The sequence below is a fragment of the Mastigoproctus giganteus genome, chromosome 8, assembly GCF_048544385.1.
Source record: "Mastigoproctus giganteus isolate SK-2022 chromosome 8, ASM4854438v1, whole genome shotgun sequence".
Lineage (NCBI taxonomy): Eukaryota > Metazoa > Arthropoda > Arachnida > Uropygi > Thelyphonidae > Mastigoproctus > Mastigoproctus giganteus.
The window spans coordinates 22,004,753-22,019,640 of NC_143582.1; the positions used below are offsets into that span (position 1 = coordinate 22,004,753).

Sequence of the window (14,888 nt, forward strand, 5' to 3'; positions counted from 1 at the left end):
TTTTTAGTTACGATACGTTAGTTAAAAGATATCATTAGCCCTCTGGAGTCAGTGCATGCTTGTGTAAAATATGCACCAAAAACATAAACACTTAGAAATGTAAATACTGATTAGAATTACATCAGTGGGAATTTTCATATTCTTCTGGCATGGCATTTACCTTGGATCTGTATCATTATTTTTTAATTGAAAAATTAAAGCGTGAAAAAATTTTCTAATAAATGCCTAAAAGAAACTTTTTACACTTGCTTTCTTCCAAAAAGAAAACCTGAATGTGCACCATGGACCTGCCCCTGTGTTAATTTTCCATATAGTTTTGGTGTCTCTTTGGTTTTGCCTGCTTTAGTGTGTAAAGATTTGGATAGATAGTCAAGAAATATTTTTTTTTCTTTTGGATAACAAGGCTGTTGTTATTGCTATTAAGGACATTATTTATTCTTGTTATTCTTATATAGTGTCAGAATTAAGAATAAAATTTTGAAGCATTCCATTGGAAATGTTTCTTGCCCCCCCCGCCCCCCCCCCCCCCCCCACAGCACTGATTGGTAGGCAAAATAAACCACTGTGCCTTCTCTTCAATTTTTTTTACCATATATCTAAATAAAATGTAAACGTACATGTTTCAGAACCTACATTGGTTCTTTCCTCAGTGGCTAATTAAATTAAGTTAAATATTGAAAGTGATTAATTTTTATAGCAATTGCATTTTGCAGGCATGTCAGAAACTGAAATTCAGATCGAACACAGTTTGGGAATGTATTGGCAGGTAGTGACATTGCTAATCATTGCATGGCATAGTGCCACCAAATCTTTCTACAACAATAGTACATATCATACCAAGATTTTTGTCTCTGTAAAGCAGGTCAGAATGCCATCAGCTTACAGGCCACAGAACCATTTCTTCAGTCGAAGTGGTTCATTACATACTGGTCATTTGCTGCCGAGGAGGTGAAATTTATGGAGCCCTTGATCCTGTCACTCTAGGAATTTCAACAGAAATGGATAGGATTATTTCCCCCCCCCCCCAATCACCACTACACCTACCAGTGAACCTTCTTTGAGATGCCTACCAGGAGAGCAGAAAGATTGACCAGAGGCTGTAGACAATAGCACAAGACCTGCTGACTCTGACTATTACAGGACACTAGTTTGGGAAAGGATTCATTACATTAGGAAATCACTTAGTTTGGTTACTAGATTCACATTAGCCAAAAGCAGCTAACGTAAAATTAACTAACCCATGAGCATATTCAACCAACTATATCACTGTCTTTGGAGTGCCAACATAACAAAGAATGATGGAATATGATAGTCTCCATCCAACCAGAAACTCAAATCTCCCAAGATTTCAGAGCAACATAACAAAGACAGTAGTAGATGACAGTGTCCATCTAGTCAGAGCAGATGAACTCTGAATGTTGTTTCTGGAACAACATAATACAAGCTTTAGCCCTTTATATATGAGGATTATATATATTATATATATATATATATACAGGGTGTCTCAAAAATATTGGTACAAATGTTTAGGGGAGGTAGGTAACATCTAAAGGAATGTGAATCGCATAGGAACCCATAACCGGAAACGTCACGGGAAAGTAGTAGCAGAGGCACAAGAAGCAGAAATGACACAAGACATTAATTAGTGGCAAACATTTATTTGACATAATATTAACAATGGAGTATGAGATGGATGCATTTCATGATGTTACAACAGATGCTCGAAGGTTCCACCATGAGACGCGATGCATGCGTGATACCGACGCAGCATGGATTGGCGGACACGGTTGAACACACCTGGAGTTTCTTTGACATTAGCAGCAGCGCAGATGAGTCTCGCCACGAGATCCATTTCTGTCTCCACATGCGATTCATACATGATAGATTTGAGGGCCCCCCCACAGAAAGAAATCAAGGTTCGATAAATCAGGTGAGCATGGGGCCATGCAACGGGTCCACCCTGGCCAATCCATCGACACCCAAAACACCTGTTCAAATGGTCACGAACACACCTTCCATAATGGGCAGGCGCCACATCATGTTGAAACCAAATGTTGCATCTCACATTTGCTGGAACATCTTCAAGTAACCCTGGTAGAACTTGTTCAAGAAAGATCCAATATTTAGTGGAGTTCATGCGGGATGGTAACAGGTATGGGCCGACTAAGCAGGCACCGACCATACCTACCCACACATTTATTGCGAAGTGATGTTGTGCCGCATGGGGGGCGCACACTGTGTGGATTGTCTTGAGCCCACACATGAGCATTGTGCTGATTGAATAAGCCTTCCCAAGTGAAATAAGCCTCCCAAGTGAAATAAAGAAAATATTTATTCTTTAGGTGATTATGTGGTAGCTACCCATTATTAAAAAATGAATTATTAATCCTGTTGATGTAGGTTTTCAGAGAGAGAGAGATGAGAGAGAGAGAGAGAGAGAGAGAGAGAGAGAGAGAGAGAGAGAGAGAGAGAGAGAGAGAGAGAGAGAGATTGATTTATCATCTGCTCAGTTAAATTCCTAATGTGTATATTTTCTACCCCATATATGTCTATTTCATCGTGCATGCAATAGTATTTTTACTAATTGCATCTTCTACTATTCAACCTGCATATTAGAAGATGCAGATTGCTAATTATAAGCACTTTGAGATACTGTTGTGCCAAATGCATGTGCACTAGATTACTGTGTATTTGTGCATGCAAAAGTAAAAAGATAATTCTATAGGCCAGTAAATTAGAAATGTTTGGCAAGATTTTTATTCTTTTTTAAAATTGTATACTTATAAATGTAAATAAAAAGAGCTAACCCCCACACCTTTTTGCTCCTCCATTCATGTACTGAATAATGGTTACTTAAACCACAATTACAAGATAGGATTTTAATTTAAAATTTAATGAGTGGAATGACTGCTTACTAAGCATTACAGTTCTCTGTGAGGTTTGCTGTTTGCTTACTTTTAAAAATGTAGAGTGATTATAATTAAAGTATCCCAATTTCGGATGCTGCTGAAAGAAAGTGGTTAATTGAAGAATGTCAATAATCTGAACCCCAGCATGTACAATGCATAGGGAAACAAGTGAAAAAAAAATGCTACAAAAAAGTGCCTGAAACTGTCACTAGAGTATAGATGATGCTTCATGTTGTGGTAATGTTAGGCAGATCTGAGTATGGCAACATATCACAGCGAGGGTATAAAAGCAAATACAGAAGTTGTTAAAACAAATGCTATGTTAGATATATAAGATTGTGTGCCAGGTTTCAAGCTGTTTTATGAGAATAGTAGAAATGCTGTACTCCAACAATGTGAACGTGAAGAAAATGGGTGCAGGGTAGCCTTGGAACATTTTAAATCTGAGTTACACCTTAACTATTTCATCTTCAAGCTAATCATTTTCGAGGTGGCAGTATGCAGTGTCCTGTGACCTGTTCCCTTTTTTTTTTTATTTTTTTTTTATGAAAACCCCAAACACGAAAGGTATCAAAACCTATAGTACTTAGTACCGTGCCGACCGGGCTAGCCGAGTGGGTAAAGTACCTGCCCGGCAACCCAAAGGTCGCAGGTTCGATTCCCGCCTCGGGCTTGGATCAAAGTACTGCAAAAACCTTGGGAGGTGCAATATGGCCACAGAAGCCGATGCGCCAACAACTACCAAATCAAAAAAAAAAAAAAAAAAAACTTAGTACCGTGCATAGGTTGAAGGAGAAGTATGGGGGGAGGGGGATACCGGAAACTTTGCTCTAGAGACTAAACATGGGTTTCACCACTTCAAGCCTCCAATAAGCAAAGGGGCGCCTCCGTAGCCAGGTGGGAAGGAGCAGCAGTGCGTAGGACACGCTTCTTGATGAGACCGGGGTTCGAGCCCTGTCACCACCAAATACGGAGGATGCGGAAAGGTCAGGGAATGACCACTGCATATCCCAGAGCAATATGGCCTTAGTTGCTAATGCTCCTAAAACCAAATAACAACAACCAATAAGCAAAGTGGTGGTATTTCACCTGATGGGTGTTTGTTATTGACCACCTTCTGACCACCCACTTCATTTTTGGCCTTCAAGAGTGTAATTTTTTAAAACTATCTTTAAGTAGGATCACCACACAAGGTAGCTTGCTCAGGTATTTGGCTGCTATGTCTGCAATCTTCATTATGTCATTGTTTGTTCCCGAGTGCATTGGTCCCTCACATTCTCTGGACTTTTCAATCCATGTGACTTTTGGCAGTGGAGCTTCCTCAAGGACAGTGTACCAGGGACATAATTTACAGTAGTCCTAAAATAAAGAAATACAAAGGCAAGTATCATAAGGCGTGTTGTCAACAGTCCTCAGGAAGTGAAAGTCTTCATTTGCTGTATGTTGCTGTTATGGGTGATACTTATATTGAGCATGTTCACTTGCAGAGGTATGCAATCACATTATATATGTTAATTAAATGCCTATGTTTGTTATGTAGCATTTAAAAGGAAGCTAAACCTAATGCAGTTAACCCATTTTAAACTAAAGTTAGTAATAAACATTGATACTAACCTTCATTATACTCACTTGTAAAGTAATTTGTCCCATACATATAATGCAACCATTGCTTTATTCACTAATTATAGTTGATTTTTATTTTTTTGGTGGTAAAATATCTATTCTCTGTTGTAGACTTCAGGTTTAATTATACTTATGGTATAAACCTTATTTTTTAAATTGTAAAGACTTGTTAGTGTAATTTTCGTTGATTTGGCATAGTTGGGTAACTTCAAAATAAAGCATTTAACATGCTTTATTTTGAAGTGGCACTGGCCAGTGAATGAAGAATTTAATTCAATCACTTGTTTGAGTCATTGCTTTCACAGATTCATGCACATGAAATGGTAAATAACTTTATGAACTGTTCTTGGAGCTTGTGCCCAGAGTTGGCATACAGTTTTTTGTGTCCTTGGGAATGTAGGGCATAGAAAATAAAGCATCTGAAAATATCTTCACAAATACTTTTAATATTATATTATTAATATTAAATGTTTTCCGTAATAAAACAATATTAATATCTAATTATTGCAAATGGGAATAGTGCATAATTTTCATTTTATTTTCTCTTCCACAGATCAGCCCTTAAATATTCCATGTATTTATTTTTTAGATTTAAATCAAGAAACATCATTACTTTGTCAGCCAGCCTGTGAATTTGATTTCACATTTGTTTTATTAGTTTTTCCTATATTCATAGAATACAGGAAAAATCCCACTGTTTTGTATTTTATTCATACATTGTAGTTAATGCATGGAGAAATAAAAAAAACAAAACATTGTAGAGAAATTACAAATTGAATCATCTTCATAATTTAATTTGTACTTAAAGTGTCTTCATAATAGATATCATAAAAGTATAATGAATAGACTATAAGTACAGTATAGTACCTTTATAATAAACTTCTCAAAGGTGCACAAATAATTTTGTTTTACTGAAATATTCATTGTAATGAATATTGTGTAAAATTATTTCAAGAGAACCTTTATTTGTTCAAATAAATTCTGCTTCACTTTTATAATTATATTTGCAGAAGTAGCAATTTCCACTTTATTTTAATATCAACTTCCAAATCATTAATAAATAAGTAAAATGACAGAACATGTATTACGAAAGTAAAAATATTTGTTTAGAGTTGCTCTTACGAAGAAGGGCTTAAGTTTTGCAGATTACAGTGTCTGGAGACTAGGCACCTGCGGGGTGATCTGATTGAGGTGTATAAAGCCTTGAATGGTTTGAGCATGCTCAATGCTGATGGGTTTCTTCCTCTTGCTCAGAATAATCACCTGAGAGGATATAAATTCAAATTGAGGAAAGACAGTTGTAGGATAGATGTGCGGAAGTTTGCCTTTAGCCAGCGGGTAGTTGATTGGTGGAACAGACTTCCATCTTTTGTTGTGGAAGTTGATAGCCTAAATAAATTCAAGGCTGAGCTGGACAGGTATTTGGAACGAATAGAGGGATGAAATTGGAGGCCCCTCCCCCCCCCCCCCGGCTGATGCTGCATAAGCTTGCTTTCTTGCATTGTATGCCTCTGCTAATGCTAATCATTTTGAAAAAATATAATTTTATGCAATACAGTATAACAAATACTGTATTGTATACCATTTTAATAACCCATAATCACAGAAACATTAATAAAAATCTTATTTTTAATAATCATAACATTTCTGATGCAAATCACAAACTGGGAAGTGTATTTTGGTGTGCTCCGGTCTGTTACAAGCCCTAGTATTAATACATCAATATTTTGTTTTTAATATTTATTTATTTATTATTATATATTTTTTTGAATATTTTATATATTTTTGTGAATTAAAGTTGAATTTTGTGAATAAAAATTCAACTTTAGTGCAATCAAAAATGTGTGTTTTCAAGTTGCACTAAGTTAAATTAGATTATCTTTCCTTTGATTTGAGCATAATTAGAAAAAGAGAAACTAGTAAAAGTAAACAGTTATGTGAATAATTCATCTTGTGTCATCCACTGTTTTGGTGGGGTTGCAGGTACGTCACACCAAAATGGATTTGAGTAAAAGGGGTGTGGAACTGAATTTTTTGTCATCTTTTAAAACTCATTATTTTTCTTCAGTTGAAACTTTCCATATCCATATTTACAATATGATTGTTCACAGTATCATTTGTATTTTTCACACAGGCAAATCAATATGTTTTAAGCATATGTGGACTTTGAAAATTCACTTGAGTGAATTTTTTGTCAGAACTATTTTGCTCAAGCATGACTCACAAAACATTATTTCTAAGGGTAGTTCACCAGGACCTGAAAATATTTTTATTATAGTGAAACTTTTGTTAAAACAGTGTTTTTGTAACAGGATTTTACTAGTACTACATTTTTATTATCAAAAACTGTTTCAAAGTCTACTGACAAGGATACATTATCTGTACTGCAGGCACTTGCTGCCCTGCCTTCTAATGTAGGTGGGGTGGGGGGGGGAATGAGGCACCAAGAGAGTTGGAGCTAAATAAGATTAATTAACACAAAACTAAAAATTAAGTAAGTTGTGGTAACAGATAGGTATACTGACCAACTATAAAAATGAGTGGGAGCATTCCCTAGTGCATTAAGTTCAGGATATAAAAAGAGATTAAAAAACCAATTTCTCAAATAAATAAAAAAAAAAATATATATATATATAAAAATAAAATAAGTCAATCTGCTGCACTAATCACCATCACTAACACCATACAGTTTTGCAGTGTGGCATAACATTCTCTGGGCAGTACAGACATACTGCTAAGACAGCTTATTGTGTTCTGTCAATGATATACATGAATATTACCAGCAATTTTGCCCTCATACAATGGGAAGGCACATCTTTGTCCCAAAGATGTGATTATCCCATTTATAAGGCACTGGTTAGTCCACACTTTGAGTACTGCTTACAGGTCTGCTGAAAGCCTCATTTTAGAAAGGATGTAGATATATTTGAACAGGCACAGGGAATAGTAAAGTAATTTTTATCAAGAAAGACTTCAGTTCTGTAAATTGCAGTGTTTGGAAACCAGGCACCTGCAAGGAAACCTGATTGAAATGTTTAACCTTTGAATGGATTGAGTAAGCTAAATGTTGATGACATCCTTATTCTTTTTTCAGGTAACATGCATATGGGGACATAATGTGGTAGATGACTCATCAACCGGTGAAATACCACCACTTTGCTTGAAGTGGTGAAACCCATGTTTAGTCTCTAGAGCAAAGTTTCCGGCATCCCCCCCCCCCCATACTTCTCCTTCAACTCATGCATGGTACTAAGTACTATAGGTTTTGATACCTTTTGTGTTTGGGGATTTCATAAAAAAAAAAAAAAAATGGGGACATAAATCAAAAAAAGGATGGTTGCAAGATAGATGTGTGAGAATTTGCTTTCAGTGACAGTAATTGATTGTTGGAACAACTTTCCATCTGGTGTTGTGGAAGTGGGTAGTTAGAATAAAAATATGGAAGGATTAGACAAATTATATGCAGTGGATGGACAGATGATGTGTTTTTTGGCTGATGCTGTATAAGCATGCTTCCTTGCATCATTTGCCACTAGTAATACCAACTAAGGATCAATTTATTCAAGTGTTTGTACCATTTCTGAAAACCAAGATATGCATTCTCTTGGTAGGATGCATTTTATTGCGTGTACTATTGCTCAGATGTCCGTAACAAGCACAGACATCTGTAATACTTATGATTCTGAATTCTTACATGCCATTTGAAAACAATTCTTGGCAAAACTAAAGGAATTTGATAAATATTGTTCAGCCCATAATAAATAAAAATACATATCAAATAAAATCAAAGCTAAAATGACTAAGACAAACAAACAAAAATTCAGCATAGCACTAGTATAAACTCAAAGTAAACTGAAATGACTAAGACAAATGTTCAAAAGTCAGTTTCCTTCTTTAAAGAATTTTACATAAAATTGTAGTAAGATTAAATAACACTGCACTCCTTGTAAATTTTAAAATCAAAAAATTATCAAGTTTATTGAAACAAGCTGGAAAGAAAACTTTCCGGAGAACATTCTGATAACCCAACCATTTAGAGGTCATTTCTGACGAAGTTTTGGAATCTATGTGGATATCATTTTCAAGACCAGAGGAAGGAAAAATAAGGTGATTGTAAGAACTAGTTATATAATGCTACACTGTGTCTTCTCTAAAGTTTTCTTTCCAGCTTGTTTCTATAAATTCAGTCATTTTTTGCTTTCAAAATTTATGTGGAATGCAGTGTTGTTAATCTGTTGTTACTTTTAGTTAATTTTCATACATTCTATTATTTTAATCAGTTAATTCCCACTTTCTCCCGAGAAATTTTACATAAAAGTTTTCAGCAATAGGACAACAGTCAAGATTTTTTGATTCCCAGAATTATTGAATTTAAATTTCCAAAAGTTACTTTATTTGGGTTTGATTTCCATTAAAAATTTAAAGTTTCAATGCCCTCTGTTGGCTATTTGGCAGTCGCATTTGTGTACAAACATTCTTCTTTTTAGTGAAAATACCATTATGACAAAATACCTTGATTTCCAATGTGTGGCTACTCATAATCAGTGCATAAAAACCCCCAAATTTTTTGTGCACTACTGATTGCATTACCCATTACTGACATCTAGAATTCTCTTTCTTTCTTTCCCATGTTTTCTTCAAAATATCCACTTTTCAGTTTTAAACAATGACGAAATTGCTGTTAGTTTCTGGTTAACTGATAAACCTGTAGAGTTGCTCATGTGGATAAAATTGATTATTACATTTCATCTGGATAAACTTTATAATTATCAACATGGTATTACTTTTTTCTCATTTGGCCACAATTTTTTTTTTTTTTTTTTTTTGATATTTACAGTATTTTCAGTTGCATTCACTTTTATGAATGTAATTGTGATTAGCTGTAATTAACTAATTTTGTGCTGCTAAGAAATTGAGAGAATTTAATTTCTTATAAATTTTAACTTTTGAAGGGGTCTGGGTAGAGGAATCAAAAGTCTTCTTCATTTGGGGCTGTACCTAGCCAAGCTCAATCAGGGACAGCTGGGTTTTTCCATCTGCAACTTGTTATTCTGGATTTTTTTTTATATCCCATACTACAAATTGGTCCATCACTACACATTTGTACAGATGTAATACACTGAAATATTGCTTGAAATACTGATGCACTGCAAAACCACTACTACCAATAACAACATAAATTTTAAATTATACAAATAAATATATTTACATTTATGTTCTGCAGTTGGATTAACTACATTTAGTATAATATAAAAAATTCTCTATGGTAACTTGAATAATATTCATCCAAATTTTCAAACAGATGCAGTCTTTCCTTCTAGGTTGGTCAGTTCAGTCATAGCAGGGTATTGAGCTTTATCTGCTGAGTGCATTTATTTTTATGTATCACATGATATATATTTAATTTTGTTTCATAACTCTTCATTTTTAAGCTTGTTCTTTAAGTGCATTCTCATTTTTTTTTTTTATTGTAAAATTTTCAATAAAACTGTTTTTCAACAGGTTTTGCAATGTGAAATTTGATTTTTTATTTCCTTTTAATGTTCGGAAGAAGACAAATTGCAAAAATCATTTTTGCTCTCGCCATATATGTGTATGGTAAAAGTACTATCACCAGTATGGCCTCTAATTAGAAATCTGCTAACACTACAGTGTATTATGAATATTAGCATTAGCACTTGTTGCAAGAAAGCAAGCTTATACAGCATCATCCAAAACAAAAAAAAAACCCTTCTTGTTTCACTGATCCATTCATTCCAAATGTTTCTCTAGTTCTGCCTTGAATTTATTTAAGCTATCAACTTCCACAACAATAGATGGAAGTTTGTTCCAGCAATCAACTACCCGCTGGTTAAAGGAAAACTTCCGCACATCTATTCTACAACTATCTTTTCTCAGTTTGAATCTATGCCCCCTTAGGTTTGTAATCTGAGCAAGAGCAAGAATCCCATCAGCACTGAGCCTGCTCAATCCATTCAAGGCCTTATACACCTCAATTGGATTGCCTTACAGGTGCCTAGTCTCCAGAAGCTGCAATTTACAGAATTTAAGCCTTTCTTCATAAGAGCACCCCTTTGTTCCCTTCACTAGTTTTGTTGCCATTCTCTGTACTCATTCTAGCAACTCTACATCCTTACAGAACTGTATGCAGTACTCAAGGTGTGGCCTGACCATTACCTTATACAAGGGGATAATCACCTCCTTATCCCTGCTTGCAAAATTCCTGTATATCATTGACAAGACCCATGACCTACTCCGACAGCCTGTCTGCACTCTCAGAAAACTTCATATCTGACTGCACAATTATCCCCAGGTCTCTTTCATTCCCCACTACCCTGAGTGTAACACCACCCAGTTGGAACATTTCTCTGTGGTTAATGCTACCCATATGCAATACTTTGCATTTGTCAATGTTAAACTTCAGTTGCCACTTCTCAGCCTATCTACCCAACTTTTCCAGATCCTGTTGCATCAGCATACTGTCATTACTGTTATTAACAACCCTGTCAACCCTTGTATCATCTGCAAACTTTGACATTAAGCTTGATATACCTTCATCAATATCATTGAAAAATATACAAAACAACAATTGGCCCAACACCAAACCCTGAAGGACACCACTAATAACATTAGTCCATGTAGAGCAGTACTCATTGATTACCACTCTCTGTCTTCTCCCACTCAACCATCCTTTTATCCATTGTAGAAACTTGCCATTAATGCCATACTACTCCAATTTGTACAGTAGTCTTCTATGTGCAACAGTGTCAAAAGCTTTCCTGAAATCCAAGTATATAATATCAAAATTATTTTTGCATCCAGTTTCTTTGTGACCACATCATAGTATCCAATCAAATTTGTCAGACAAGACTTTCCCTTGACAAACCTATGCTGTGTCTGAATGAATTATTACTGCTGTCTTGTCTAGATGATCCTGCAATGCTTCTTTAACCAGTGACTCCATTATTTTCCCTGGAACAGAAGTGAAACTAACAAGTCTGCAATTTTTCGTGTCACCCTTTGATCCCCCTTCGTGAATTGGAAATACATTTGCACACCTCCAGTCCGGGGAGACTTCCCCCAAGTCCAAGGATGCTCTCATAATTATGGCTCAATGATTTGCTTACTTCCTTTGCCACCTCCTTTAATATAACTCGATAGATCCCATCTACCCTAGGTGCCTTTCTAATGTTTAACTTTAACAATTTCTCCTCCACTTTGCTCTCAGTTATTACAAAATCATTTAACTCCCTGCTAGAGTTTGATGAACATCTGGCCTTCTCCTTGAATAACTCCTCACATGTGATTGTAGATGTAAAATACTCATTTCGTTCGGCAGCTATCTGAGAATGATCACCTACAGTCAAACCATTGATATCAAGTGGACCAATCTGATTCATCCCCTTCTTTTAAGAGTTTATATAAGTAAAGAAGTCTTTGCATCCTTTGCCAAAGATTTTTCATAATCTGCCTTCACTTGTCTAACTTCCTTTGCGACTTGATTACAGACTAGCTTGTATCTACCATAGGCTTCTGTGTTGCCTGACAATTTATGTGTATCACATGCATTTTTCTTTTCTGCCACGAGTGTCATTAGTTCATCTGACATCCATTTGGGCCTAAACCTAGAGCAGTATTTCTTAGTTGGAACAAAAAGCCCAGTAGCTTCCAAAATTACTTCCTTGAATGCTTCCCACTTAAAATTTGCTGTTGGTAACATCATCAGTTGGTCCCACTGTATAGAACCTAAAAAATCTGTGAGACCACTGTAGTCACCTTTACGAAAGGAAAAACCCATCCCTTTACCCCTGATGGTAGTTACATCTTTCAGTAAATCCCACATCAGAACACTGTGATCACTGCCACCTAGTGGTTCCTTTATCTGTAAATTCTTAATGTGTGAATAATCACTGCTGATAATCAGATCAAGAATGTTACTCCCTCTTGTTGCCTCTCTAACATGCTGCTGTAGAAAATAATCATCCAATAAATCCCCAAAAGCCTTGCTAGTGTGCAAGTAACCAACCCAAAATTTCCTGTCTATATCTGGGAAGTTAAAATCCCCATTATAAGTCACTCTGATTTACTGGCCTACTATTTCTCTGTATAATTGTTCAATGTACTCATCAGCGTCATTAGGCCTATAACAAACTCCTATCCTCATTTTTGCTTTCCCAGTGTCACACCAAACTGACTCAACATTGCACTGGCCATCTATGTCAACTAGATGCATTTCCTTAGATTTTGTGTTTTTTAACTAACAGCATAACTCCTCCTCCCTTCCTATCCTGTCTATCCTTTCTGTACACATTGTACTCCAAATTCCAATTTCTGCATCCCTTATATCTGATGGCTCCACGTCTCTGATATCACAACAATATCTGCCTTGGATATCTTAACTAGCACTTCATATTCATCGAATTTATTTAATATGCTCCTAGCATTGGTGTACATGCAAGTATACATGCACCTGTTCTTACTCTTAGTTACTCTAACACAGCCCATGTTTTTACTTGTTTCATGACCCCTAGCAGTTCCTGAAATCCCCAGCAATTTGCTTCCGGGCTGCTACTCATTCCAATAGATGCAGTGCAAGAATCATTTCCACCTCTGCCTGCGGCTACTGTTAATCTGTTAGTCTGTGAATCTCCCCAAGCTAGCAGTTTTCTGACCCACCTAACATTGCCTCGATAGCATCAGCAAATATTCTTGTACCCCTTCTATTTAAGTGTATCCCATCCCTGTAGAAGTAATCTCTCCTGTTAACAAGCACAGATGACTCTGTGAAAAATTCTACCCCATGAGCCCTGCACAGTCTCTCCAGGGCCGAATTGATTGACAAGGCTCTCATCATATACTCCCTCCTATTGTGTCTGGGCAGGATTGCAGACACTTTCAAATTTAACCCTAACTTGGGACCTTTTTTTCCAGCATTGACCTGTACTTGCTTAGTAAATCTGCAGATCTCCTATACTTAATGTCATTAGTGCCAACGTGTACAACAATGTCACCTTTTGTGCCTTTAAAACAGTGGTTTTAAACCTTTTTTTAATAACAGCACCCCTAAGTAATTTATTTTGTTTTGTTGCACTCCTACTCAATTTTCTGCCTGTTAGATCTGATTCTCTCTCTCTATATATATATATAAAATATTAAAAAATATATATGTTATATGAGAGTTATTATTAAAATCAGTTTATTTCCCAAGAAACCTTGGGTCACCCCGGGACAGCTCTGTGCCAGAAGGGTGTATTACAATAATATAATTATAAAAATTACATTTCATAATACAAATTATATATATACAGTATATAATTTTATTGTTTATATAGAGGTACTCAGTAAACATCAATTATAGAGAAGCCAAAAAGCTTTGAAATGGTGCCGTCTGGGTGGTGGTATCCCCTGAGAATAAATAACAGTAGCCTTCTCCACCGGTGAAGTGTTATTTATTCGAGGTAGTACAATACCATGGCAACTTGTTGTGAAGGCATTCACAATATGAGATATTACCAAAACGATGCCAATTTAATTAATTAATTTTACCACTTTGGTAGATGGCTACGTTAAAATGATGCTTTTGCACTAACCTACATGTTAGTCATTCTACCTTGTGGCATGAGGCCTTTGCCCTTAAATATTTTATAGTGTACACCATTTTATAATGAAATAAACATATAAATTTAAAAAAATATAAGTGTAAGTAACTTAAACCCAAATTATATGGCACCTCGGTTGAAAACCACTGCCTTAAAAGATATCTGCTCTAGACGTCACCAAAATTTGTCTATGGCAGACATACCCTGGTCCTATTCCACCTATTCTTTTTGCTCAATATATTTCCCTGACAATTGAGTCACCAACAATAACTAGCTTCTGTGGGACCAGCGTATTCTGCCCTGAAGGTTGCCGCTATGTTTCCTGGTGTGATAGAGTGTGCTCTATCATTGAGTTGGGCAGCTGAGAACTTGATGGACCCCCCCATTTTAATTTCTTCAAGGGCATCCACCCAACTCTTCAAGCTCTCATAGACACCCATCAGAACTCTGAGTTGGTACCTAATTTCTTCACATTCTCTGCACCTAGCACACACAAAGACATCCTCCATGGCTAGATCATGTCCTGTTTGAGAGAGATCAGCAAACATGTCGCATTTTGCATATTTTTTTAGACTGTGATGCGCTGGAGAATCGTCCCCCATGGTTCTCCCATGAACCACAGCACTTTCGTTACTTTGTAAGTTACTTTGCTGTTCTAGTCTGTGGCATGACTTCCATTTAAATTCAATTTAATTAGCAATAAAAATTAAAAGGATTTATGAATTTAATTGATTAATTGCCAATACTAAGCTAACAG

At 36.0% G+C, this 14,888-nt stretch overlaps 1 protein-coding gene across 8 annotated transcripts in view; it reads left to right on the plus strand.

The window, feature by feature from the left end:
- Positions 1–14,888, plus strand: part of LOC150081336 (uncharacterized) — a 290,310-nt gene that overhangs the window by 169,780 nt on the left and 105,642 nt on the right. The window lies entirely within an intron of this gene.